The sequence below is a fragment of the Canis aureus genome, chromosome 11 (genome assembly GCF_053574225.1).
Source record: "Canis aureus isolate CA01 chromosome 11, VMU_Caureus_v.1.0, whole genome shotgun sequence".
Taxonomy (NCBI): domain Eukaryota; kingdom Metazoa; phylum Chordata; class Mammalia; order Carnivora; family Canidae; genus Canis; species Canis aureus.
The window spans coordinates 18,954,201-18,982,122 of record NC_135621.1 but is presented as its reverse complement, the minus strand read 5'-3'; positions in this window follow the sequence as shown (position 1 = coordinate 18,982,122).

The following is a 27,922-nucleotide window of genomic DNA, read 5'->3' as shown; positions in this document are numbered from 1 at the left end:
AAGGATGGCTACCCCTGCTTTCTTTTGAGGACCATTCGAATGGTAAATGGTTCTCCAACCCTTTATTTTCAGGCTGTAGGTGTCCTTCTGTCTAAAATGAGTCTCTTGTAGACAGCAAATAGATGGGTCCTGCTTTTTTATCCAGTCTGAAACCCTGCGCCTTTTGATGGGGTCATTAGGCCCGTTCACATTCAGAGTTACTATTGAGAGATATGAATTGAGTGTCATCATGATAACTATTCAGTCCTTGTTTTTGTGGAATGTTCCACTGAACTTCTTCTTAAAGGGGAATTTTAAGAGTCCCCCTTAAAATTTCTTGCAGACCTGGTTTGGAGGTCACATATTCTTTCAGTTCCTGCCTGTCTTGGAAGCTCTTTATTTCTCCTTCCATTTTGAATGAGAGCCTTGCTGGATAAAGTATTCTTGGTTGCATGTACTTCTCATTTAGGACCCTGAATATATCCTGCCAGCCCTTTCTGGCCTACCAGGTCTCTGTGGAGAGGTCTGCTGTTACCCTAATACTCCTCCCCATAAAAGTCAGGGATTTCTTGTCTCTTGCTGTTTTAAGGATCTTCTCCTTATCTTTGGAATTTGCAAGCTTCACTATTAAATGTCGAGGTGTTGATCGGTTTTTATTAATTTTAGGCGCGGATCTCTCTATTTCCTGGATCTGAATGCCTGTTTCCCTTCCCAGATTAGGAAAGTTTTCAGCTAGAATTAGTTCAAATACATATTCTGGCCCTCTGTCCCTTTTGGCACTCTCGGGAACACCAATTAAACGTAGGTTTTTCTTCCTCAGGCTGTCGTTTGTTTCCCTTAATCTATCTTCATGGTCTTTTAATTGTCTCTTTTTTCCTCAGTTTCCCTCTTTGCTATCAACTTGTCTTCTATGTCACTCACTCGTTCTTCCACCTCATTAACCCTCGTCGTTAGGACTTCTAGTTTGGATTGCATCTCATTCAATTGATTTTTAATTTCTGCCTGATTAGCTCTAAATTCTGCAGTCATGAAGTCTCTTGAGTCCTTTATGCTTCTTTCTAGAGCCACCAGTAGCTGTATAATAGTGCTTCTGAATTGGCTTTCTGACATTGAATTGTAATCCAGATTTTGTAACTCTGTGGGAGAGAGGACTGTTTCTGATTCTTTCTTTTGAGGTGAGGTTTTCCTTCTAGTCATTTTGCTCAGTGCAGAGTGGCCAAAAGCAAGTTGTTGGGAAAAGAAAAAGAGAGGAGAGAAAGAAGGAAAGAAAAGAGAAAGAGAAAAAAAAGGAAGAAAAAAAACGAGAAAAAAAAAGAAGAAAAAGAGAAAGAAAAAGAAAGAAAGGAGAAAAAAGGGGGGTGGGGGAAGGAAACAAATCAAAAAGTAAAACAAAAATTAAAAAAAAAAGGGGGGAACCACGGGGGAGTATCTTCTGATTCTGTGTACTTTAAGTCCCTTGGCTTCCCCTGGAAGTTGTCAGTCAGTCTAGCTGGTCTTCTGGGGGAGGGGCCTGCTGTGCTGATTTTCAGGTGTTAGTTGGGGGAGCTGCTGTGCCCCTCCCTGCCTGGTGCAGGGCTCAGTGGGGGTTGTTTACTCCGTGAGGCCCCAGGAGCAACCGCCCTAGTGGCGGGGCCAGCTCTGGAAACCTGGATTCAGCCCCCGCAGGAACTCCAGAGCTCTCCGTCTGCAGGGCCTGGAGGCTCCAGGCGGGGCAGCTGATCTGCTCAGCTCGGGGCAGGAGCGTCCTTGCTGTCCTGGGCCCTCCCGGCCTCTGCCTGTCCCGGGGGGAGGCCGGATCCTGGGCTGTGTCCCGGCGCCCTGTGCTCCGGAGCCTGTGCAGTTGGATTCGCGCTCCCGGGCCGCGCAGCCCCCTCCGCGGAGCCGCCGCCCGAGCCCCTCGGAGCTGCTCCGGGTCCCGCCGCCCGCGCTGCAGCCCTTAGGGAGCTCGGCGCACTCTCCCGGGGCGCAGGTGTCTGTTAGTGTCCCGGGGAGCCCGAGGGCATCCCCGCCCTCCTGGGTCCTGCTCCAACTCCCTGCGAGCCCCTTTCCCCCCGGGAAGGTCGGTGCAGCTCCTGCCTCTCAGGGAGGGGGCTCTCCTGTCCTGGGGACACTCATCCCGGCCTCAGCCCGGCTCCTCGCGGGGCCCCTCCCCCTTGGAGGCCTTTGTTTCTTTACTTCTTTTTTCCCCGTCTTCCTACCTTGATAGAAGCGCAAACTCTTCTCACTGTAGCATTCCAGGTGTTCTCTCTTTAATTCTCAGGCCGAATTCATAGATTTTCAGGATAATTCGAAGGTTTTCTAGGTAATTTGGTGGAGACAGGTGATTTGGAGACCCTACTCTTCCGCCATCTTGCCCCTCCTCACATCTTCTTTATCCATTCCTATGTTGACAATGATATATAGGTCGTTCCCATATCCCAGCTATCGTGAATAATGCTGCAACAAAAATGCAACTGCATACATCTCTTCAATACCCTGTTTTCATTTCCTTGGAATATATCTTCAGTTGGGATTGCTGGACCCTATGGTAGTACTATTTTTAATGTCTTGAGAAACCTCCATAGTATTTCCATAGTGACTGCACTAATTTACATTCCCATCAGCAGTGCACAGTGTTCCCTTTCCTTCACATTTCACAATTGTTATCGCTTGTTGTTTTGATAATAGCCATTGTAAGGTGTGAAGTAATATCCCATTGTGATTTTGATTTTCATTTCCATGGTAGTGAAATTTAAAACCCTTTTGTGTACCTGCTGGCTATTTGTATGTTTTCTTTCGGAAAATGTCTATTCTGGTCTTCTACTCATTGCCCATTTTTTACTTAATATGTTTCCTTTTATTTTTATTTTTTGCTATTGAGTTGTATGAGTTCTTTATATGTTTTGGATACTAATCCCTTATCAGATAGATGATTTCCAAATATTTTCTCCCATTCAGTAGGTTGCCTTTTAATTTTTTTGATAGTTTTCTATGCTATGTAGAAGGTTTTTAGTTTGATGTAGTCTCATTTGTTTATTTTTCTTTGTTGTCTTCACTTTTGGCGTGAAATCCAAAAAACTATTGCCAAGACTTATATCAAGATGCTTACCTCCTATGTGTTCTTCTGGGAGTTTCATGGTTTTAGGTCTTATGCTCAAGTCTGTAACCCATTTCAAGTTGATTTTTGTATATAGTATAAGATATGGGGCCCAGTTTTATTCTCTGGTATGTGGTTGTCCAGTTTTCCCAACAGCATTGATAAATGAATAAATGATAAAAGGATACTTTCCTATTGTATGTTCTTGGTTCCTTTGTCATAAATTAATGGACTATGGGAGCATAACAAATTTTGAAGGACATGGATCTCTAGTAATTTGATTTCAAGATCTGAAGGGACATTAAGAAATTGGACATAAGTTAATAAAAATAAATGATTAAAATATAATTATACATATATTAATTCAGAGTATGTTTAGAAGCTTAACATTGATTTATGTACCCAAATATACAAATTATGTTACTAACATTTATTATTAAATGATACCTATAAGTATATTGATAGATTTTGGGGAAAAGTCTGGAAATTTGATACTATAATTAAACAGTATGAATTATATGGTTTTACATATTTTTCCTTTTTCTTGTCTAAGTATCATCCCAAATAAAATAAGTAATTTATGTAACAAACCAATAAATGAGAAATGTGGTTTCTTTGTGATCCTCCCTTGTGATATTTCTAGTTTATGTGATATGACAGTAAAAAGGAGTTAGCATTGTTTTATAACCAGACTTTTCTCTTGTTCTACTGGCCTTTGATTGCTGCTGCATCTTTCTGGTCTCCAAAGACAGTGTCTCCAAAGAAGCCATAGGTAGTGTACTTTTTTTAACCCCAATTTTATTACTCAGAAGATTCATTAGTGACTCTGTTCTTCAATCATCAGGGACTCTTTGTTTATTCACTTAGCTGCATTCTTATCAAATAAAACAAATGCCAAGTTAGATGTAGTAATTGTGCTCACAGCCCTGTGAGTCAAAAATTGCAACTTTCCTGAAACTGGAGAAGGTTCCTGACATTCCACAGCCTTATGCATCTTGGAGTTGTGAATATGACAGTGGATTCATAAGCAAAACTGACCAGAAGTTCAAATAAAAATCTCCATCCTCAATACCACTTTCAATTTAGGAGTTTTAAAGCTTCGTGTGTTTCAACAACCAACAGAAATTAGGAGTCACAGTCATAATAGTAAGTGAGATAAAATGCATTTTAATTATATTTACTTTTATGTCATTTGAGTTTTATTATGCTCTGGAAAACATGTTTTTTTCTATCTTTTAAAAATTGATAATGTGAGTAATAGATTTCTATATTTGGTAAAGCATACTTTTTTTCATTTCTGAGAAAATAGATTCTTTGGATATATAAATGTAATTTTCTGAGAGACTTTTATGCACAAGAATATACTGACATTTAAAAGGATTAAAATTTGATAGCTATCCAGAAATATGCTACCTGTATCATCAATCTCACATCAAAAAATAAGATACATATTCATATAATTGTATAAGCATGCCCTCACTCTCCCAAAAGAACAACACATCAACCAAAGTTGTAACCTCATTAGAGATCTTTAAATTCATGTCAAATATATGTTTGAAAGTAGAATAAACAAAAACCAAGTAGTTACATCTCACTGAGTCCTCTTAAAATCTTATATTATAACTTATGATACCTTAGAAAGAAAAAAAACTTTTTAGAGCATAGGATAATATCCTATGGTGACAGGACTAAGTTTAGTCAGTGCTATGATATATGCATTGCTGAGAAATTAGAAAGTGGGTTGGAGGAAAGTAGAAGATGGGCAGCAGAAACATTTCTCCTACATCTCGATTTGATCTAACATAGTAGTTTAATGTATCTCTCAAGTCCCTTAAAGTCTTCTGTCAGGACACCCGTGAACCTAGTCCAGTTTCTCTTTTTGTCAGGTCTCATAATCCTGATAACTGCTTTTGCTCCTTAGAGCCAACCTGTCCCACATTAGCAAAACAACACATTAGTTTACACACTAAAGTGAGTAGGCCACATACAAGTAAATTGGAGTCTCCAGGGGAAACTTCATAATTCGCTGTCGTAGGGAGAATTCAAACCTAGAGACACTATTTTAACATGAAAATATTTGAGTCCTTACTAATTAACTGGCAATGACTTAAAATAATCTATAAAAGAGATAATAACACAAACCCAATAAAAAAAGTTCATGCCCTTTGGATTTAATATCTTGCTTTCAGTGACAAATTTGCATCAACAGAATTTTACTAGAAGATGGGCAAAGAGAAGGCAGTTTCTCTTTTATCCATGAGGAAAGTAATAAACAAGAGCAAAAAAAAATTGACCTCCTTTAAACATAAAAGAAAGAAAGAAAAAAGAAATTCAACAACACATTCTTTTTCTTTAATTGGAAGAATACTTTATTTTTTAAATTTTTTTATTGGAGTTCAATTTGCCAACATTAGGCATAACACCCAGTGCTCATCCCGCCAAGTGCCCCCAAGTATCCGTCACCACATCACTGCAACCCCTTGCCCACCTCCCTTTCCACTACCCCTTGTTCGTTTCCCAGAGTTAGGTGTCTCTCATGTTTTGTCACCGTCACTAATATTTTCCACTCATTTTCCCTCCTTTCCCTTTATTTCCTTTCACTAATTTTTATATTCCCCCCAAAATGAGACCATATAATGTTTGTCCTTTTCCGATTGACTTATTTCACTCAGCATAATACCCTCCAGTTCCATCCACGTCAAAGCAAATGGTGGGTATTTGTCGTTTCTAATGGCTAAGTAATATTCCATTGTATACATAAACCACATCTTCTTTTATTTAAAAAAAGATTTATTTATTCCTTTATGAGAGAGAGAGAGAGAGAGAGAGAGAGTGGTGGAGACACAGGGAGAGGGAGAAGCAGGCTCCATGCTGGGCACCCAAAGTGGGACTCCATCCCGGGACTCCAGGATCATGCCCTGGGCCAAAGGCAGGCGCTAAACTGCTGAGTCACCCAGGGATCCCAGACCACAAGTTCTTTATCCACTCATCTTTCCATGGACACCGAAGCTCCTTCCAAAGTTTGGCTATTGTGGACATTGCTGCTAGAAACTTTGGGGGAGAGGTGTCCCGGCATTTCATTCCATCTGTATCTTTGGGGTAAATCCCCAGTACTACAATTGCTGGGTCATGGGGCAGATCTATTTATAACTCTTTGAGGAACCTCCACACAGTTTTCCAGAGTGGCTGCACCATTTCACATTTCCACCAACAGTGTAAGAGGGTTCCCTTTTCTCCACATCCACTCCAACATTTGTGGTTTCCTGCCTTGTTAATTTTCCCCATTCGGACTGGGGTGAGGTGGTATCTCATTGTGGTTTTGATTTGAATTTCCCTGATGGCAAGTGATGCAGAGCATTTTCTCATGTGCATGTTGGCCATGTCTATGTCTTCCGCTGTGAGATTTCTCTTCATGTCTTTTGCCCATTTCATGATTGGATTGTTTGTTTCTTTGGTGTTGAGTTTAATAAGTTCTTTATAGATCTTGGAACTAGCCCTTTATCTGATATGTCATTTACAAATATCTTCTCCCATTCTGTAGGTTGTCTTTTAGTTTTGTTGACTGTATCCTTTGCTGTGCAAAAGCTTCTTATCTTGATGAAGTCCCAATAGTTCATTTTTGCTTTTGTTTCTCTTGCCTTCATGGATGTATCTTGCAAGAAGTTACTGTGGCCGAGTTCAAAAAGGGTGTTGCCTGTGTTCTCCTCTAGGATTTTGGTGGACTCTTGCCTCACATTTAGATCTTTCATCCATTTTGAGTTTATCTTTGTGTATGGTGAAAGAGAGTGGTCTAGTTTCATTCTTCTGCATGTAGATTTCCAATTTTCCCAGCACCATTTATTGAAGAGACTGTCTTTCTTCCAATGGATAGTCTTTCCTCCTTTATCGAACATAAGTTGACCATAAAGTTCAGGGTCCACCTCTGGGTTCTCTATTCTGTTCCACTTATCTCTGTATATGTTTCTGTGCCAGTACCACACTGTCTTGATGACCACAGCTTTGTAGAACAACCTGAAATCTGGCATTGTGATGCCCCCACACATGGTTTTCTTTTTCTTTTTGAAATTCCCCTGGCTATTCGGGGTCTTTTCTGATTCCACACAAATCTTAAAATAATTTGTTCTAACTATCTGAAGAAAGTCCATGATATTTTAATACGGATTGCATTAAACCTGTAGATTGCTCTGGGTAACATTGACATTTTCACAATATTAATTCTGCCAATCCATGAGCATGGAATATTTTTCCATTCTTTGTGTCTTCCTCAATTTCTTTCACAAGTGTTCTATAGTTTTTAGGGTATAGATCCTTTACCGCTTCGGTTAGGTTTATACCTAGGTATTTTATGCTTTTGGATGCAATTGTAAATGGGATTGACTCCTTAATTTCTCTTTCTTCAGTCCCGTTGTTAGTGTATAGAAATGCCATTGATTTCTGGGCATTGATTTTGTATCCTGCCACGCTATCAAATTGCTGTATGAGTTCTAGCAATCTTGGGGTGGAGACTTTTGGGTTTTCTATGTAGAGTATCATGTCATCGGCAAAGAGGGAGCGTTTGATTTCTTCTTTCCCAATTCGAATGCCTTTAATGTCTTTTTGTTGTCTGATTGCTGAGGCTAGGACTTCCAGTACTATGTTGAATAGCAGTGGTGAGAGTGAACATCCCTGTCTTGTTCCTGATCTTAGGGGAAAGGCTCCCAGTGCTTCCCCATTGAGAATAATATTTGCTGTGGGCTTCTCGTAGATGGCTTTTAAGAGGTTGAGGCATGTTCCCTCCATCCCTACACTCTGAAGAGTTTTGATCAGGAATGGATGCTGTATTTCATCAAATGCTTTCTCTGCATCTAATGAGAGGATCATCTTGTTCTTGGTTTTTCTCTTGGTGATATGATGAATCACATTGATTGTTTTACGGGTGTTGAACCAGCATGTATCCCAGGAATAAATCCTATTTGGTCATGGTGAATAATTTTCTTAATACACTGTTGGATCCTATTAGCCAGTATCTTGTTGAGAATTTTTGAAACCATGTTCATCAGGGATATTGGTCTATAATTCTCCTTTTTGGTGGGGTCTTTGTCTGGTTTTGGAATTAAGGTGATTCTGGCCTCATAGAACGAATTTGGAAGTACTCCATCTCTTTCTATCTTTCCAAACAGCTTTAGTAGAATAGGTATGGTTTCTCCTTTAAACGTTTGATAGAGGGGGATCCCTGGGTGGCGCAGCGGTTTGGCGCCTGCCTTTGGCTCAGGGCGTGATCCTGGAGACCCAAGATCGAATCCCACATCAGGCTTCCGGTGTATGGAGCCTGCTTCTCCCTCTGCCTATGTCTCTGCTTCTCTCTCTCTCTCTGTGACTATCATAAATAAATAAAAAAAAAACTTTAAAAAAAATAAATAAACGTTTGATAGAATTCCCCTGGAAGCCATCTGGCCCTGGACTTTTGTGTCTTTGGAGGTTTTTGATGACTGCTTCAATTTCCTCCCTGGTTATTGGCCTGATCAGGTTTCCTATTTCTTCATATTCCAGTTTTGGCAGTTTGTGGCTTTCCAGAAATGCATCTATTTCTTCTAGATTGCCTAATTTATTGGTGTATAGCTGTTCATAATATGTTTTTAAAATCGTTTTTATTTCCTTGGTGTCGGTAGTGCTTTCTCCTTTCTCATTCATGATTTTATTAATTTGAGTCTTCTCTCTCTTCTTTTTAATAAGGGTGCCTAATGGTTTATCTATCTTATTAATTCTTTCAAAGAACCAACTGCTGGTTTTGTTGATCTGTTCCACAGTTCTTCTGGTCTCAATTTCATTGAGTTCTGCTCGAATCTCTATTAACTCTTTTCTTCTCCTGGGTGTAGGATCTATTTGCTGTTTTTTCACTAGCTCCTTTATGTGTAAGGTTAGCTTTTGTATTTGAGTTCTTTCCAGTTTTTGAATGGATGCTTGTATTGCGATGTATTTCCCCCTTACGACTGCTTTTGCTGCATCCCAAAGATTTTGGATGGTTGTATCTTCATTCTCATTAGTTTCCATGAATCTTTTTAATTCTTCCTTAATTTCCTGGTTGACCCTTTCATCTTTTAGCAGGATGGTCCTTAACCTCCACGTGTTTGAGGTCCTTCCATACTTCTTGTTGTGATTTAGTTGTAATTTCAAGGCATTATGGTCTGAGAATATGCAGGGGACAATCCCAATCTTTTGGTATCTGTTCAGACCCGATTTGTGTCCCAGTATGTGGTCTATTCTGGAGAAAGTTCCATGTGCACTTGGGAAGAATGTGTATTCAGTTGAGCTTGGATGTAAAGTTCTGTAGATATCTGTGAAATCCATCTGGTCCAGTGTATCATTTAAAGCTCTCATTTCTTTGGAGATGTTGTGTTTACAAGAGCTATTGAGTATAGAAAGCACTTGATTGAAGTCACCAAGTGTAAGTGTATTATTATCTAAGTATGTCTTAACTTTGGTTAATAATTGATTGATATATTTGGCAGCTCCCACATTCGGGGCATATATATTGAGGATTGTTAAGTCCTCTTGTTGGATAGATCCTTTAAGTATGAGATAGTGTCCCTCTTCATCTCTCACTACAGTCTTCAGGATAAATTTTAGTTTATCTGATATAAGGATGGCTACCCCTGTTTTCTTTTGAGGACTATTTGAATGGGAAATGGTTCTCTAACCTTTTATTTTCAGGCTGTAGGTGTCCTTCTGTCTAAAATGAGTCTCTTGTAGACAGGAAATAGATGGGTCCTGCTTTTTTATCCAGTCTGACACCCTGTGCCTTTGATGGAGTCATTAAGCCCATTCACGTTCAGAGTTACTATTGAAAGATTTGAGTTTAATGTCTTCATGTTATCTATTCAGTCCTTGTTTTTGTGGATTGTTCCACTGGACTTCTTCTTAAAGGGGGATTTTAAGAGTCTCCCTTAAAATTTCTTGCAGAGCAGGTTTGGAGGTCACATATTCTTTCAGTTCCTGCCTGTCTTGGAAGCTCTTTATCTCTCCTTCCATTTTGAATGAGAGCCTTGCTGGATAAAGTATTCTTGGTTGCATGTTCTTCTCATTGAGGACCCTGAATATATCCTGCCAGCCCTTTCTGGCCTGCCAGGTCTCTGTGGAGATGTCTGCTGTTACCCTAATACTCCTCCCCATAAAGTCAGGGATTTCTTGTCTCTTGGTACTTTAAGGATCTTCTCTTTACCTTTGGAATTTGCAAGCTTAACTATTAAATGTCGAGGTGTTGAACGGTTTTTATTGATTTTAGGGGGGATCTCTCTATTTCCTGGATCTGAATGCCTGTTTCCCTTCCCAGATTAGGAAAGTTTTCAGCTATGATTTGTTCAAATACATATTCTGGCCCTCTGTCCCTTTCAGCACCCTCGGGAACTCCAATTATAGGTAGGTTTTTCTTCCTCAGGCTGTCTTTTATTTCCCTTAATCTATCTTCATGGTCTTTTAATTATTTGTCTCTTTTTAACTCAGCTTCCCTCTTTGCCATCAACTTGTCTTCTATGTCACTCACTCGTTCTTCCACCTCGTTAACCCTCGTCGTTAGGACTTCTAGTTTGGATTGCATCTCATTCAATTGATTTTTAATTTCTGCCTGATTAGCTCTAAATTCTGCAGTCATGAAGTCTCTTGAGTCCTTTATGCTTTTTTCTGGAGCCACCAGTAGCTGTATAATAGTGCTTCTGAATTGGCTTTCTGACATGGAATTGTAATCCAGATTTTGTAACTCTGTGGGAGAGAGGACTGTTTCTGATTCTTTCTTTTTAGGTGAAGTTTTCCTTCTAGTCATTTTGCTCAGCGCAGCGTGGCCATAAACAAGTTATATTGGGAAAAGTAGAAAAAAAGAGGAGGGAAAGAAAGGAGAAAAAGAAAAAGGAAAAAGGAAGAAAAAAAGAAAAAAGAGAGGAAAAAGAGAAAGAAAAAGAAAGAAAGGGGAATAAAGGGGGGGGGCAAACAGAAATCAAAAAGCAATAAAACAAAAAACAAAACACTGAGGAGTATCTTCTGATTCTGTATACTTTAAGTCCCCTGACTTCCCCTGGAACTGTCCGTCTAGCTGGTCTTCTGGGGGAGGGGCCTGTTGTGCTGATTTTCAGGTGTGAGCACTTGGGGGAGTTGCTCTGCCCCCTGCCTGGTATAGGGCTCAGTGGGGGTTGTTTACCCCGTGAAGCCCCAGGAGGAACAACCCCAGTGGCTGCGGCCAGCCCTGGAGCCCTGGATTCAGCTCCCACAGTAGCTGCAGAGCTCTCCGTCTGCAGGGCCTGGATGCTCTGGGGGCGGGGCCGCTGATCTGCTCAGCTCAGGGCAGGAGTATCTTCGCTGTCATGGGCCCTCCTGGCCTCTGCCTGTCCCGGGGGAAGGCCGGATCTTGGGCTACGTCCAGGCGCCCAGTGCTCCTGGGCCTGCGCTGTTGGATTCAGGCTCCCGGTAGCGCAGCCACCTTTCTGCGGAGCCGCGGAGTCCCCCGAGCTGCTCCTGGGGCTGCGCAGCCCCCTCCGCACAGAGCCGCCGCCTGAGCCCTTCCGAGATGCTCCAGGTCCAGCCCAGTGTGCTGCAGCCCTTAGGGAGCTCCTCGCACTCTCCCCAGGGCGCAGTTGCTCTGTTAGTGTCCCAGGGAGCCCGAGGGCATCCCCTCCCTCCTGGGGTCCTGCTCTAACTCCCTGTGAGCCCCTTTCCGCCCAGGAAGATTGGTGAAGCTCCTGCTTCTCTGGAACAGGGCTTTCCTGTCCTGGGGAATCCCGCCCCGGCCTTAGCCTGGCTCCTCGTTGGTCCCCTCCCCCTTGGATGCCTTTTGTTTCTTTATTTCTTTTTTCCCTGTCTTCCTACCTTGATAGAAGCACTAAGTCTTCTCACTGTAGCATTCCAGCTGTTCTCTCTTTGAATCTCAGGCCGAATTCGTAGATTTTCAGGATGATTTGAAGGTTATCTAGGTAATTTGGTGGGGACTGGTGACTTGGGGACCCTAGTTTCCCACCATCTTGCCCCTCCTTGTTGTGGTTTCTATATCATTTATTTTCTGCTCTAATCTTTATTATTTCCCTTCTGCTGCCATTATATTTCATTTGTTCATTTTCTAGCTCTTTGATGTGTAAATTTAAGTTGCTTATTTGAGATTTTTCTTGCTTCTTGAGGTAGGCCTATATACTTCCCTCCTAGGACCACTTTTGCTGTGTCACCAGGGTTTTGGATGATTGTGTTTTCATTTTCATTTGTTTCCGTGTATTTTTGTTATTTCCTCTTTAATGTCGCCATTGACCCATTCATTCTTTAGTAGGATATTCTTTAACCTCCATGTATTTGTGGTCTTTCCAAATTTGTTCTTGTGGTTGACTTCAAGTTTCATAGTGTTATGATCTGTCAATATGCGTGGTATTATCTTGGTATTTTTGTACTTATTGAGAACAGATTTGTGACCCAGTATGTGATCTATTCTGGAGAATGTCCTATGTGCACTTGAAAAGAATATGTACTCTGCTTGTTTAGGACGGAATGTTCTGAATATATATATATTAAGTCCATCTGGTCCAGTGTTTCATTCAAAGCCATTGTTTCTTGGTTGATTTTCTGCTTAGATCACCTGTCCATTGGTATAAGTAAGGTGTTAACGTCCCCTGCTATTACTGTATTATTACCAATGAGTTCCTTTATGTTTGTTATGAATTGTTGTATATATTTGGGTGCTCCAAAGTTGGGGGCATAATAATTTACAACAGTTAGATCTTTTTGTTGGATAGACCACTTTATTATTACATAGTACACTTCTTCATGTCTTGTTACAGTCCTTGATTTATCTGATATAAATATGGCTACCTTATGTGATATAAGTATGGTTACTCTGGAGTTCTTTTGACATTTGTTGACATGATAAATGTTTCTCCATCCCCTCACTTTCAATCTTCAGGTGTCTTTACGTCTAAAATGAGTCTCTTGTAGGCAGCATATAAATGAGCCCTTTTAAAAATCCAAACTCACACCCTTAGTCTTTTGACTTGAGCATTTAGTACATTTACATACAGAGTAATTATTGATAGATATGAATTGAGTGTGACTATATTAATTGTAAAATAGTTGTTTCTGGAGATCATTCTCTGTTGTTTCCTAGTCCCTGTCACATTTGGTCCTTCTTTTCCAGTCAGAGACCCACTTAATATTTATTGAAGAGCAGCTTTAGTAGTAACAAATTTCTTTAATTTTTGTTTCTGTGGGTATTACTAACTCTCCTTTTATTCTGAGTGATAGCATTGCTGGATTGAGTATTCTTGCTGCAGACTTTCCCATTTGGAACTTTGAATAAAGCATGCCTCACTTTCCTTGCCAGTCAAGTATCTGTGGAGCATGTGCTGCTAACCTTATTGGTCTTCTATTGTAACTTATGGCCTCTTTTGTCTTACTGCTTTCAGGATTTTTCCTTTGTCTCTCTATTTTGCAATTTTAACTATAGTATGTATTGTGTTGTCTCTTTTTGTTTATTTTTTTCAAGTTTTACTTTATTTTTGTATATTTTTATTGGAGTTTCATTTGCCAACATATAGCATAACACCCAGTGTTCATCCCGTTAAGTGCCCCCCTTAATTCCCCTCAGGAGGTACCCCATCCCCCATCCCACCTTGCCTTCCATACCCCTTGTTTGTTTCCCAGAGTTAGGAGTCTCTTGTGTTCTGTCACAGTCTCTGATATTACGCATTTTTCTCCCTTCCCCTATGATCCCTTTCACTATTTTTTATATTCCCCATATGAATGAAACCATATAATGTTTGTCCTTCTCCAAATGACTTACTTTACTCAGCATAATACCCTCCAGTTCTATCCACCTTGAAGCAAATGGTGGATATTCGTCGTGTCTAATGGTTGAGCAATATTCCATTGTATGGACCTTTCTTTATCCATTCTTCTGTCAATGGACACCATGATCCTTCCACAGTTTGGCTATTGTGGACATTGCTGCTATGAATTTGGAGAGCAGGTATCTCAGTCTTTCATTGCATCTGTATCTTTGGGGTAAATCCCCAGCAGTGAAATTGTTGGGTCATAGGGTAGCTCTATTTTTACCTCTTTGAGGAGTTTCTGGATATCCAGAGTGGCTGTACCAGTTCACATTCCCACCAACAGTGCAAGAGGGTTCCCCTTTCTCCACATCCTCTCCAACATTTGTGGTTTCTTGCCTTGTTAATTTTCCCCATTCTCACTGGTGTGAGGTGGTATCTCATGGTGGTTTTGACCTGTATTTCCCTGGTGGCAAGTGATGCGAAACATTTTCTCATGTGCTGTTGGCCATGTCTGTGTCTTCCTCTGTGAAATGTCTGTTCATGTATTTTGCCCATTTCATGATTGGGTTGTTTGTTTCTTTGCTGTTGAGTTTAATGAGTTCTTTATAGATCTTGGATACTATCCCTTTATCTGATAGGTCATTTGCAAATCTCATGTACCATTCTGTAGGTTGTCTTTTAGTTTTGTTGATTGTTTCCTTTGCTGTGCAGAGGCTTTTTATCTTGATGAAGTCCCAATCGTTCATTTTTGCTCTTGATTCCCTTGTCTTCATAAATGTATCTTGTAAGAAGTTTCTGTGGCCAAGTTCAAAAAGAGTGTTGCCTGTGTTCTCCTCTAGGATTTTGATGGATTCTTGTCTCACATTTAGGTCTTTCATCCATTTTGAGTTTATCTTTGTGCCTGGTGTAGGAGAATGGTCCAGTTTAATTCTTCTGCATGTGGCTGTCCAATTTTCCCAACACCATTTATTGAAGAGACTTGTCTTTTTTCCAGTGGATAGTCTTTCTTGCTTTGTCAAAAGTTAGTTGACCATAGAGTTCAGAGTCAACTTCTGGATTCTCTATTCTGTTCCATTGGTCTATATGTCTGTTTCTGTGCCGTACCATACTGTCTTGATGATCCCAGCTTTGCAGTACAGCTTGAAATCCATCATTGTGATGCCCCAGCTCTGGTATTCTTTTTCAGTATTCCCCTGATTATAAAAGGTCTTTTCTGATTCCACACACATCTTAAGATGATTTATTCCAACTCTCTGTAAAACTCTATAAAAAACTGTATTTTTATAGACATTACATAAAATGTGTAAATCTCCCTGGGTAGCATTGACATGTTCACAATATTAATTCTTCCAATCCATGAGCATGGAATATTTTTCCATCTCTTTGTGTCTTCCTCAATTTCTTTCAGAAGTGTTCTGTCATTTTTAGGGTATAGATCCTTTACCTCTTTGGTTAGGTTTATTCCTTGGTATCCTAAGCTCTTGGGTGCAATTGAAAATGGGATAGACTCCATAATTTCTCTTCTTCAGTCCCATTATTAGTGTATAGAAATGCCACTGATTATGGGCATTGATTTTGTATCCTGCCACACTGCCAAATTGCTGTATGAGTTCTAGCAATCTTGGGGTGGAGTCTTTTGGTTTTCTAAGTACAGTATCATGTCATCTGTGAAGAGGGAGAGTTTGCATTCTTCTTTGCCAATTTGAATGCCTTTTATTTCTTTTTGTTGCCTGATTGCTGAGGCTAGGACTTCTAGTACTATGTTGAACAGCAGTGGTGAGAGTGGCCATCCCTGTCGTGTTCCTGGTCTTAGGGGAATGGCTCTCATGTTTCCCCATTGAAAATGATAGATGGCTTTTAAGATGCTGAGGAATGTTCCCTCTATCCTTACACTCTGAAGAGTTTTGATCAGGAATGGATGCTGTATTTTGTCAAAATCTTTCTCTGTACCTTTTGAGAGGATCATATGGTTCTTGTTTTTTTCTCTTGTTGATTGCTATATGAGTGCTGAACCAGCTTTGCATCCTGGGGATAAATCCCACTTGGTCATGGTGAATAATCTTCTTAAAGTGCAATTGGATCCTAATGGCTAATATCTTGTTGAGAATTTCTGCATCTGTGTTCATCAGGGATATTAGACTAATTCTCCTTTATGGTGGAGTCTTTGTCTGGTTTTGAAATTAAGGTGATGCTGGCCTCGTAAAACGAGTCTGGAAGTATTCCTTCCCTTTCTATCTCTCAGAAGAGCTTTAGTAGAATAGGTACTTCTTTGAATGTTTCTTCTATAAACATTCGATATAATTCCCTGGGAAGCCATGTGGCCCTGGACTTTTGTGTCTGGGGGATTAGTTGAATGAATAAACAAGTTATGGTGGAATTTGGTGTTCTCAAACACCAGCATTAAACAATAGTCCAAATTAGTACACAATATAAAATAGAATATTTCAGTGATAATAGCCTGAAATCAAAAGCAGAAGAATATATAGGGTTTAAATTTTTATAATAGCCCATAAGCATGCAAAAAGAAGAAACTTAATAATTGAGTAACACAGAGTAGCAATTTCTCAATAGCAACTGATTATGTTATGAACAAGTGATTTTTTTTTCTCTAAGGGAAAATATTAAGAATTCATTGTAATGATTTAGACTAAGACTGAAGTCTCTATTATTCTACACCATAGGAGATGTCAGGCTTGCCTTTAAGGTTTTATATCTTCTCACTTAGTGGTGACATAGAACATCTGACCATGATTAGAATCATTACCATTTATTCATTCAATAATTACTTTTTACATGTTTATTATGTGTTGGACTCAAGGTTAAGTTCTGAGAGTACAGAGATGCTAGAGACAATTGTTTGCATAATTTTCTCTTCTTACAGCAAAGGGTGACAATTGTACACGGTCTTGGAAATCTCAGATTCCATTTTTTCATGTCAACTACAAGCAATATACTCCCACCCCCACCTTATCTTATGGTTCACTGCAATGATCCAAACAGACATCTATAATACTCAATTTATATTTATTACTTAAGACATATTTACTTTCTACTATAGCTAGTTTGTAGGGGGTAAGTACCCCTGACTCTGGGGGTCTCAAAGAGACTCGGTTTGGCCATCACTGCTGAAATGCAAAGGCGGAGAAATGAATGGTGGTGAAATAAAAAAGGAATTTATTTCAGTGAAGCCAACACCAGGAAGACAGTGGACTAGTGTCTTGAAGACTGTGTCCAAAGTGCCAAAAATACTCCCCAGTTTATAAAATGGAAATGTGGGTGGGTAAGTGCAAGTAGGCAGTAAATTGGAATTGATCATTGTCTTGGGGTCACTCATGGGAAGCCTTGATGGCTGGACACTTCTTATTGTTTGAGAGGTTAGTAACAGTTCCCATCAGGGGATGCTATGCCTTCACGGTCTTTGCCTGAGTCAGGCAATGAGCTGGAAAGAGGAACTTAATCAATTAGAAAGTTTGAGGTCACAATGGAGGTAGTTGAAGTCCTCTTTCACTACTTAATCCTGGAGTTCCATAAATCATATAAATAATTCAAATTAAATGGAAATTTGGATTTTTAATGATCTTACACTGCTAGAGACTTGGGAGAAAATTTAAAATATTTTTACTATTTCTTTGAGAGATGTGAAATTATTCAAGGTATAGGACTAAGGAATAGAGATTGCACACTGAAGAAGGAGACTGTGAAAGCAGAGCAGCTATTTAAACTCAAAGTATATTAATCTATTCATGATAAAAGTCAAGGACTTGAGTAATGTGTCATAAATATGCTCATTTTTCATTTCAAACAGTCCCAATAATACTTATATGACATTTATGTGTGGGTCACAATATTATTTAAAATTACACATTATGGGGAAACTGTTTTTACATCCAGAGACCTGGAAAATTGCTTTAATGGATATGACCTCATCTTTACTTGATTATATAGTGGTGGAAGGATAATTTCCCCCCCCCTCCTACTCTTCTAGATTCTTGGCTGAGACCACGCTGTAATGAAAGAAAGATTAATAGGAGAAAAACAGAGGTTTAATAACTCGTATGCCTCCTGTTTGCATAAGTGAGATTCAGGAAGACTGAATAACTCTGAGGTGGCCCAGGGCCACCACTTTAACTAGCATCTTCAGCTAAAGACAAAAGAAGATATCGAGTGGGGAGGAAGCCAGTTGTGGGAAGTTATCAGCCAAAGCATAGTGAATGGGGGTCCTGTTTTTAAAGATTTAAGCCTTCTCTTTTGATAAGAATTTCTAGAGATATGATTATCCTCTACTTTGTGGCACAGAGAGCTACAGAGGCATCTTTAAAATGGAGATGTCTCTTGTAAATGCAAATGTCTTAGAAAAAAGTAATGTTTCAGTTTTCAGAAATCTACCTTTGCTAATTCTCAAAAAAAAGAGGTAAAAATAATCCCATGCCAAAAGAGGCATATTTTGGGGTGGTATAGTCAGCTGTCTTTCAATTATCTCCGCAAAGACGCTGTTTCCAAATAAGGTCATATCTATAGGTTCCAGGTATGCATGCATTTTTGAAGGACACTATGCTAGGCAGTACAGTGCCCAAATGAAATACTAATAATAATTTTTAAATAACAACATATCTCCAGTGAGCATAGCAGTTCATGTGCTTTCAAAATTTTTAGCAGAATCTGCTTTTATATCTATGTTGCCAGCACACTAAAAGGGAGTGTACATGAGTTGTATTCCATAATGCCAGCTTTATTCAATCATAAAGCAAGGTTATAGGAGGCTTATGATTGCAACCTCAGTGACATTTCAGTACACATTTAACTTGGCTCCATACAAGTCACACAAAGCAAAGCACAGTACAAAATTATACAGCAAACAAGATACAACTAGTGGTAGGAAGTTAAGTAACCAAATGCCAAGTTGAAATAAGGAGTTGGTCTGATCTGGATCAGCTCTAGGCACTTACTGCCTCTTATGCTAAGACAAAAAAGGGTCAGCATCTGGAGAATCTGACAGTTTTCTGCAAAAGTCTTGCCATTTTAAAGGAGTTTTATCAGTCTCAGGGCTTTGCAAGCCTCTTCTCATTCTGTGGGTTTTCATTTCTGAGTGTTGTCAGGCTGTGTTGGTTTCAGTGATGTCTTGTCTTAGCTATGATGCATTTGGCTGCTTTATCATTGCTTGACATGAGCCACTTGTTTGATATGAGTGATTCCATTTGTGCTCTACAATAAATTTTTTCAATAATAGCACATAAAAACATGCATAAAGATTGATGGAATGTAGGTAATAAGTCTGTTGATTAAGAATCACCAAATAAATAAAGAAGTAACCTAATCTTTTATCCTTTAAAATTAAGTCCATCTACGACTGAAGATTGTCTTAAACCTATGGTATGTCATATCACTTCATTCATGAGAGGACCCATATGTTTGTATTTTAGCTTTAGTTTACCTTGAAATTCACACCTGAGACCATATTTTTCCCAGTGATTGAAGAGTACTATTCATCAGTTGATTATTCAGTATGTACATCGAAAAAAGATATATATGAATATTTAGCATTTGCCTTCATTTTACAAAATTGAGAAATAAAACTGGTACTCATTTCAAAAAATTCAGCATAATGTAAAATTATATTTCTTTTTCCTGGACATTTGCCATGACAATCCATTCAGACTTAAGTCCCCATATTTATGTTAAAAAATTATTAACCCCTAAACCATAAGATACCTAGGAATGAACCTAACCAAAGAGGCAAAAGATCTATTGTCTGAAAACTATGGAATATTTATGAAGGAAATTGACTAGGACACAAAGAAATGGAAAAAAATTCCATGCTCATGGATTAGAAGACCAAACATTGTTAAAATACTGCTATACTACCCAAAGCAATGTACACATTTAATGTAATCCCTATCAAAATACCACCAGGATTTTTCACAGAGCTAGAACAAACAATCCTAAAATTTATCAGCAACCACAGAAGACCATGGGTAGCCAAAGCAATCCTAAAAAAGCAAAGCAAAGCTGGAGGTATCATCTTTCTGGACTTTAAGCTATACTACAAAGTTGTAGTGATCAAGAGAGTATGGTACTGACATAAAAACAGATGCATAGATCATGGGAATAGAATAGAAAACCCAGAAATGGGCCCAAAACGATATTGTCAACTAAAGTCAAAATAATATACAATGGGAAAAAAACCCATGGGTGTCTGGGTGGCTCAGTGGTTGGGCATCTGCCTTTGGCTCAGCTCATGATACTGGGGTCCTGGGATGGAGTCTCACATCAGGCTCCCCAGGAGGAGCCTGCTTCTCCTTTTGTTTATGTTTCTGCCTTTCTCTTTGTCTCTCATGAATAAATAAATAAAATATTTTAAAAAGGAAAAAACAGTCTCTTCAACAAATGCTGCTGGAGAGATGCCTGGGTGGCTCAGTGGGTGAGCATCTACCTTTGGCTCTGGGCGTGAACCTGGGTCCTGGGATCAGATCCTGCATCAGGCTCCCTGCAGAGAGCTTGCTTCTCCCTCTGCCTGTGTCTCTCCCTCCCTCTGTGTCTCTCATTAATAAATAAATGAAATATTTAAAAACAAAATGAAACAAAAGACCAAATGGTGTTGGGAAAACTGGACAGCAACAACGGAAGAATTAAACTGGACCGCTTTCTTATGCCATACACAAAAATAAATTCAAAATGAATGAAGAAGCAGCAAGGGCGGCGGCTCCGGTGGCGGCTCTGCCAGTGGGGGCTGCGCAGCCCGGGAGCCCAGGGCGCCGGGGGACACAGCCCAGGATCTGGCGCTCCCCCAGGGACAGGCAGAGGCCAGGAGGGCACAGGAGAGCAAGGATGTTCCTGCCGCTGGGCGGCCCCTGCCCCTGGAGCATCCAGGCCCCTGCAAACTGGGAGCTGCAGTAGTTACTGCAGGAGCTGACTCCAGGGCTGGAGACCTGGCCGCAGCCACTGTTGTTGTTTTCCCAGGTGTTGCCTCATGCATGAGACTGAGTGGGGCCGCCAGGGAGCAGGGGCTTCACAGGATAAACAGCCCCCCCTGAGCCGTGCACCTGGCAGGGGGCTGGGCCGCTCCCCCAGGTGCACACACCTGCGAAACAGCAGAGCAGGCCGCTCCCCCAGAAGACCAGCTGGAAGGACAGGGGAAAAGCAACTTATTCAACAAGCAGCGCTGGAAAGTTCCAGGGGGAAGTCGAGGGATTTACAGTATATAGTTCAGAGGATACTCCCCCTTGTTTTTTGTTTTCTGTTTGTCCACCCCCCCTTTATTTATATTTCTCCTTTTTCCAGTACAACTTGTTTTTGGCCAATCTGCACTGAGCAAAATGACTAGAAGGAAAAACTCACCACAAAAGAAACAACCAGAAACAGTCTTCTCTCCCACAGAGTTAAAAAATTTGGATTACAATTCAATGTCAGAAAGCCAATTCAGAAGCACGATTATAAAGCTACTGGTGGCTCTAGAGAAAAGCGTAAAGGATTCACGATGCTTCATGACTGCAAAATTCAGATCTAATCAGGCCGAAAGTAAAAATCAATTAAATGAGATGCAATCCAACCTGGAGGTACTAACGACAAGGGTTAACGAAGCACAAGAATGAGTGAGTGACACAGAAGACAGGTTGATGGCAAGGAAGGAAGCTGAGGAAAAAAGACACAAACAATTAAAGATCATGAGGATAGGTTAAGGGAAATAAGTGACAGCCTCAGAAGGAAAAATCTTTGTTTAATTGGGTTCTAGAGGGCGCCAAAAGAGACAGAGGACCAGAAGGTGTACTTCAACGAATCATAGCTGAGAACTTCCCTAACTTGGGAAGGGAAACAGGCATTCAGATCAAGGAGATAGAGAGATCCCCCCTAAAATAAAAAAACTGCTCAACACCTCCACATTTAATAGTGAAACTTGCAAATTCCAAAGGTAAAGAGAAGATCCTTAAAGCAGCAAGAGGCAAGAAATCCGTAACCTTTATGGGGAGGTTAACAGCAGACCTCTCCATAAGACATGGCAGGCCAGAAAGGGCGGATAGGATATATTCAGGGTCCTAAATGAGAAGAATGTGCAACCAAAAATACTTTATCCACCAAGGCTCTTCTTCAGAATAGAAAGAGAGATAAAGAGCTTCCAAGATCGGCAGAAACTGAGAGAATACGTGACCACCAAACCAGCTCTCCAAGAAATATTAGGGGAACTCTGGAAAAGAAAGAGGAAGTGTGAGGAAACAATCCACAAAAACAAGGACTGAATAGATATCATGATGACACTAAATTCATATCTTTCAGTAGTAAGTCTGAATGTGAATGGGCTTAATGACCCCATCAAAAGGTGCTGGGTTTCAGACTGGATAAAAAAGCAAGACCCATCTATTTGCTGTCTACAAGAGACTCATTTTACACCTAAGGACACCTACAGCCTGAAAATTAAAGGTTGGAGAACCATTTCCCATTCAAATGGTCCTCAAAAGAAAACAGGGGTAGCCATTCTTATATCAGATAAACTAAAGTTTATCCCGAAGACTGTAGTAAGAGATGAAGAGGCACGCTATATCATACTTAAAGGATCGATCCAACAGAGGACCTAAAAATCATCAATATTTATGCCCCGAATGTGGGAGCTGCCAAGTATATCAATTAATTAATAACCAAAGTTAAGACATACTTAGATAATAATACACTTATACTTGGAGACTTCAATGTAGTGCTTTCCACAATCAACAGGTCTTGTAAGCACAACATCTCCATAGAAACAAGAGATTTAAATGATACACTGGACCAGATGGATCTCACAGAAATTTACAGAACTTTACATCCAAATGCTACTGAATATACATTCTTCTCAAGTACACATGGAACTTTCTCCAGAATAGACCACATACTGGGACACAAATCAGGTCTTAACCAATACCAAAAGATTGGGATCATCCCCTCCATATATTCAGACTTATAATATTTTGAAATTAGAACTAAATCACAAGAAGAAGTTTGGAAAGATTTCAAACATGTGGAGGTTAAGGAACATCCTGCTAAAAGATGAAAGGGTCAACCGGGAAATTAAGGAAGAATTAAAAAGATTCATGGAAACTAATGAGAATGAAGATACAACCATTCAAAATCTGTGGGAAACAGTAAAAGCAGTCCTGAGGGGGAAAACATCGCAATACAAGCATCCATCCAAAAACTGGAAAGAACTCAAATACAAAAGCTAACCTTGCACCCCAAGGAGCTGGAGATAAAACAGCAAATAGATCCTACACCGAGCAGAAGACGAGAGTTAATAAAGATTCAAGCAGAACTCATTGAAATAGAGACCAGAAGAACTGTGGAACAGATCAACAGAACCAGGAGTTGATTCTTTGAAAGAATTAATAAGATAGATAAACCAGTAGCCAGCCTTATGAAAAGAAGAGAGAAAAGACTCAAATTAATAAAATCATGAATGAGAAAGGAGAGATCACCACTAATACCAAGGAAATACAAACGATCTTAAAAACTGATTATGAGTAGCTATACGCCAATAAATTAGGCAATCTAGAAGAAATGGACGCATTTCTGGAAAGCCACAAACTACCAAAACTGGAACAGGAAGAAATAGAAAACCTGAACAGGACGATAACCAGGAATTGAAGCAGTCATCAAAAACCTCCCAAGACACAAAAGTCCAGGGCCAGATGGCTTCCCTGGGGAATTCTATCAAACATTTAAAGAAGAAACCATACCTATTCTACTAAAGCTGTTCAGAAAGATAGAAAGAGATGGAGTACTTCCAAATTCGTTCTATGAGGCCAGCATCACCTTAATTCCAAAACCGGACAAAGACCCCACCAAAAAGGAGAATTATAGGCCAATATCCCTGATGAACATGGATGCAAAAATTCTCAACAACATTCCAGACAATCGGATCCAACAATACATTTAGAAGATTATTCACCATGGCCAAGTGGGAATTATCCCCAGGATGCAAGAATGGTTCAAAACTCATAAAGCAATCAATGTGATTGATCATATCAGCATGAGAAAAAACAAAAACCATAGATTCCTCTCAATAGATGCAGAAAAAGCATTTGACAAAATACAGCATCCGTTCCTGATCATAATTCTTCTGAGTGTAGGGATAGAGGGAACATTCCTCAGCATCTTAAAAGCCATCTATGAATGTCCCACAGCAAATATCATTCTCAATGGGGGAAGCACTGGGAGTCTTTCTCCTAAAATCAGGAACAAGACAGGAATGTCCGGGCTCACCATCCGGTGAGCTATGATAATAGCTATGCTATTCAACATAGTCCTAGAAATCCTAGCCTCAGCAATCAGGCAACAAAAAAATAAAAGGCATTCAAATTGGCAAAGAGGAAGTCAACTCTCCCTCTTCACCAATGACATGATACTCTACATAGAAAACCCAAAAGACTACACCCCAAGATTGCTAGAACTCATACAGCAACTTGGCAGTGTGGTGGGATACAAAATCAATGCCCAGAAATCAGTGTAATTTCTATACACTAATGATAAAACCGAAGAAAGAGAAATTAAGGAGTAAATTCCATTTACAATTGGATCCAAAAGCATAAGATACCTAGGAATAAACATAACCAAAGAGGTAAAGGATCCATACCCTCAAAACTACAGAACAGTACTGAAAGAAATTGAGGAAGACACAAAGAGATGGAAAAATATTCCATGCTCATGAATTGGAAGAATTAATATTGTGAAAATGTCAATGTTACCCAGGGCAATTTACACGTTTAATGCAATCCCTATCAAAATAGTTGGAACAAATCACCTTAAGATTTGTGTGGAATCAGAGAAGACCCCAAATAGCCAGGGGAATTTTATTTTATTTTTTTTTTAATTTTTTTTATTTATTTATGATAGTCACACACACAGAGAGAGAGAGAGAGAGAGAGGCGGAGGCGCACACAGGCAGAGGGAGAAGCAGGCTCCATGCACCGGGAGCCCGACGTGGGACTCGATCCCGGGTCTCCAGGATCGCGCCCTGGGCCAAAGGCAGGCGCCAAACCGCTGCGCCACCCAGGGATCCCGCCAGGGGAATTTTAAAGAAGAAAACCATAGCTGGGGGCATCACAATGCCAGATTTCAGGTTGTACTACAAAGCTGTGGTCATCAAGACCGTGTGGTACTTGTAAAAAAAAAACAGACACATAGACCAATGGAACAGAATAGAGAATCCAGAAGTGGACCCTCAACTTTATGGTCAACTAATATTCGACAAAGGAGGAAAGACTATCCTCTGGGAAAAGGATAGTCTCTTCAATAAATGGTGTTGGATAATTGGACAGCCACATGCAGAAGAATGAAACTAGACCATTCTCTTGCACCATACATAAAGATAAACTCAAAATGGATTAAAGACCTAAATATGAGACAAGAATCCATCAAAATCCTAGAGGAGATCACAGGCAACACCCTTTTTGAACTTGGCTATGGTAACTTCTTGCAAGATACATCCATGAAGACAAGAGAAACAAAAGCAAAAATATATTGGGATTTAATTGAGATAAAAGGCTTCTGAATAGCAAAAGAAACAGTCAACAAAACTAAAAGAAAACCTACAGAATGAGAGAAGAGATTTGCAAATGATGTTTCAGATAAAGGTCTAGTATCCATGATCTATAAAGAACTTATTAAACTCAACACCAAAGAAACAAACAATCCAATCATCAAATGGGCAAAAGACATGAACAGAAATCTCCCAGAGGAAGACATAGACATGGCCAATAAGCATATGAGGAAATGCTCTGCATCACTTGCCATCAGGGAAATACAAATCAAAACCACAATGAGATACCACCTCACACCACTGAGAATGGGGAAAATTCACAAGGCAGGAAACCACGAATATTGGAGAGGATGTGGAGAAAGAGGAACCCTCTTGCCCTGGTGGTGGGAATGTAACTGGTACAGCCACTCTGGAAAACTGTGTGCGGAGGTTCCTCAATGTGTTAAAAGTAGGCCTGCCCTATGACCAGCAATTGTCCTGCAGGGGATTTGCCCCAAAGATACAGAAGCAGTGAAACCCTGGGACACCTGCACCTCGATGTTTCTAGCAGCAATGTCCACAATAGCCAAACTGTGGAAGGAGCCTCGGTGTCCATTGAAAAGATGAATCGATGAAGAAGATGTGGTCTATGTATACAATGTCATTGTCAGACCACTCAGCCATTAGAAAGACAAATACCCACCATTTGCTTCGACGTGGATGGAACTGGAGGGTGTTATGTTGAGTGAAATAAGTCAACCAGAGAAGAACAAACATTATATGGTCTCATTCATTTGGGGAATATAAAAAATAGTGAAAGGAATAAAGGGGAAAGGAGAGGAAATGATTGAAAATATCAGTGAGGTGACCCAACATGAGAGACTCGTAACTCTGGGAAATGAACAAGGGGTGGTAAAGGGAGGTGGGGGGGTGGGCCTGACAGGGTGCCAGGCACTGAGGGGGGCACTTGATGTGATGAGCACTGGGTGTTATTCTATATGTTGCCAAATTGAACACCACTAAAAATATATTAATTAATTAAAAATAAATAAAGTTATGTTTTCCAGCGTTATAAAAAAGAAAATTTGGAATTTCATAATAAAAATATATCTTCTATGGTGAGCAATTATTCTGTATGCTCAACCAGGTATGTTCTAAATAATATCATGTTTAATCTTCACAGCTATGTGGCAACTTAGACTAATTATCTCTTTCTTACAAATGTGCAATTGATACTTTGAAAGATCAAGGAATTTGCCTGAGGTCTTGAGGTGTAACAACCTATGTGATAACTTGATTTGAAAACCAGAACAAAGAGACAAAAACTTGCCTTTATTTCATGCATATTTAAAACTGTGAGAACTGGCAAATATAGCTTTTACTTAGGACATGCACAATTTTATTGGTGTTTTACACTCATATTATATAATTTGGGCATGGTTATATTATTATAGTATAGTCAGGAAGGGTACTAATTACTAATATTATACTTGGCATATATATTGGAACTTTTATCAATCAAAGCAAGAAACGCTTCAGCTGTCACTGTTGGTGAGCAAAGAGTGAGAAGACAAAATAGTATAAAGTATTAGCAGTACTATTGAACCAAAAATTCTTATTGGAAGGAAGATTAAATATATGGAGTAAGGAATGGACTTAGAACTATATAGAGAATTTTCAACTTTTTAAAAATGGCATAGATTAAATATGCACTCAGTAGCAATGTGCATTAGGAACTAGATGTTCAGTTATTAATCTCTGAAAAATAATGTCAAGGGAAACAAACTTTACCTAGTGTGGTTATTTGCTAGACTTTTTTCCTGTCTCTTTGGACACTGTCCCCTAAGCTTCCTTTTCAAATTCATTACTTATGTGTATGATGTTTTATATTCCTTGGTGTTTTGTATGTAGTCCTGTTCTGGCAATTTTGATTCACTGATTTATTCCCTGCGAGCCAGCAGCAAAGAGAATAGATAAAACATGTGGCTCATGCTACATTTTATTTGTGCAGAAACCATACCACATTGTTTAAAACACCTTCTGATATTTTTCCTTCTTCATATAATTGCTCCTTTCTCATGCTCTGTACACAAAGAAATATATTCCCTCTAGATAAAATGGAAATTTTAAGGAAAAACCTTAACATAGAAAGAAAAGGGGTTCACCAAGAGGAATTATGTCCAGAATGCTGGTTTCCCTGCATTACAACAGTAGCAACTGCTCTTATGTTTTCTATTCCATCCATTCTATTTGTTAGTGATCCTGTATGAAAATTACAGGTAAGGGCAGCCCTGGTGGTGCAGCGGTTTAGCCCCGTCTGCAGCCCAGGGTGTGATCCTGCAGACCCTGGATCGAGTCCCATGTCAGGCTCTCTGCATGGAGCCTGCTTCTCCCTCTGCCTGTGTCTCTGCCTCTCTCTCTCTCTCTCTCTGCATCTCTATGAATAAATAAATTTTTAAAAAATCTTAAAAAAAAGAAAATTACTGGTAAGTCAGAAATATAGGAGTCAATGGAGTCTCCCAAACCTTATCATTGTTTCATTGCTTATCAGCTCAATTTTTAATTATATTAAATAGGGTATATTGGAGTTCTATTTTGCCACTGAATATAGAT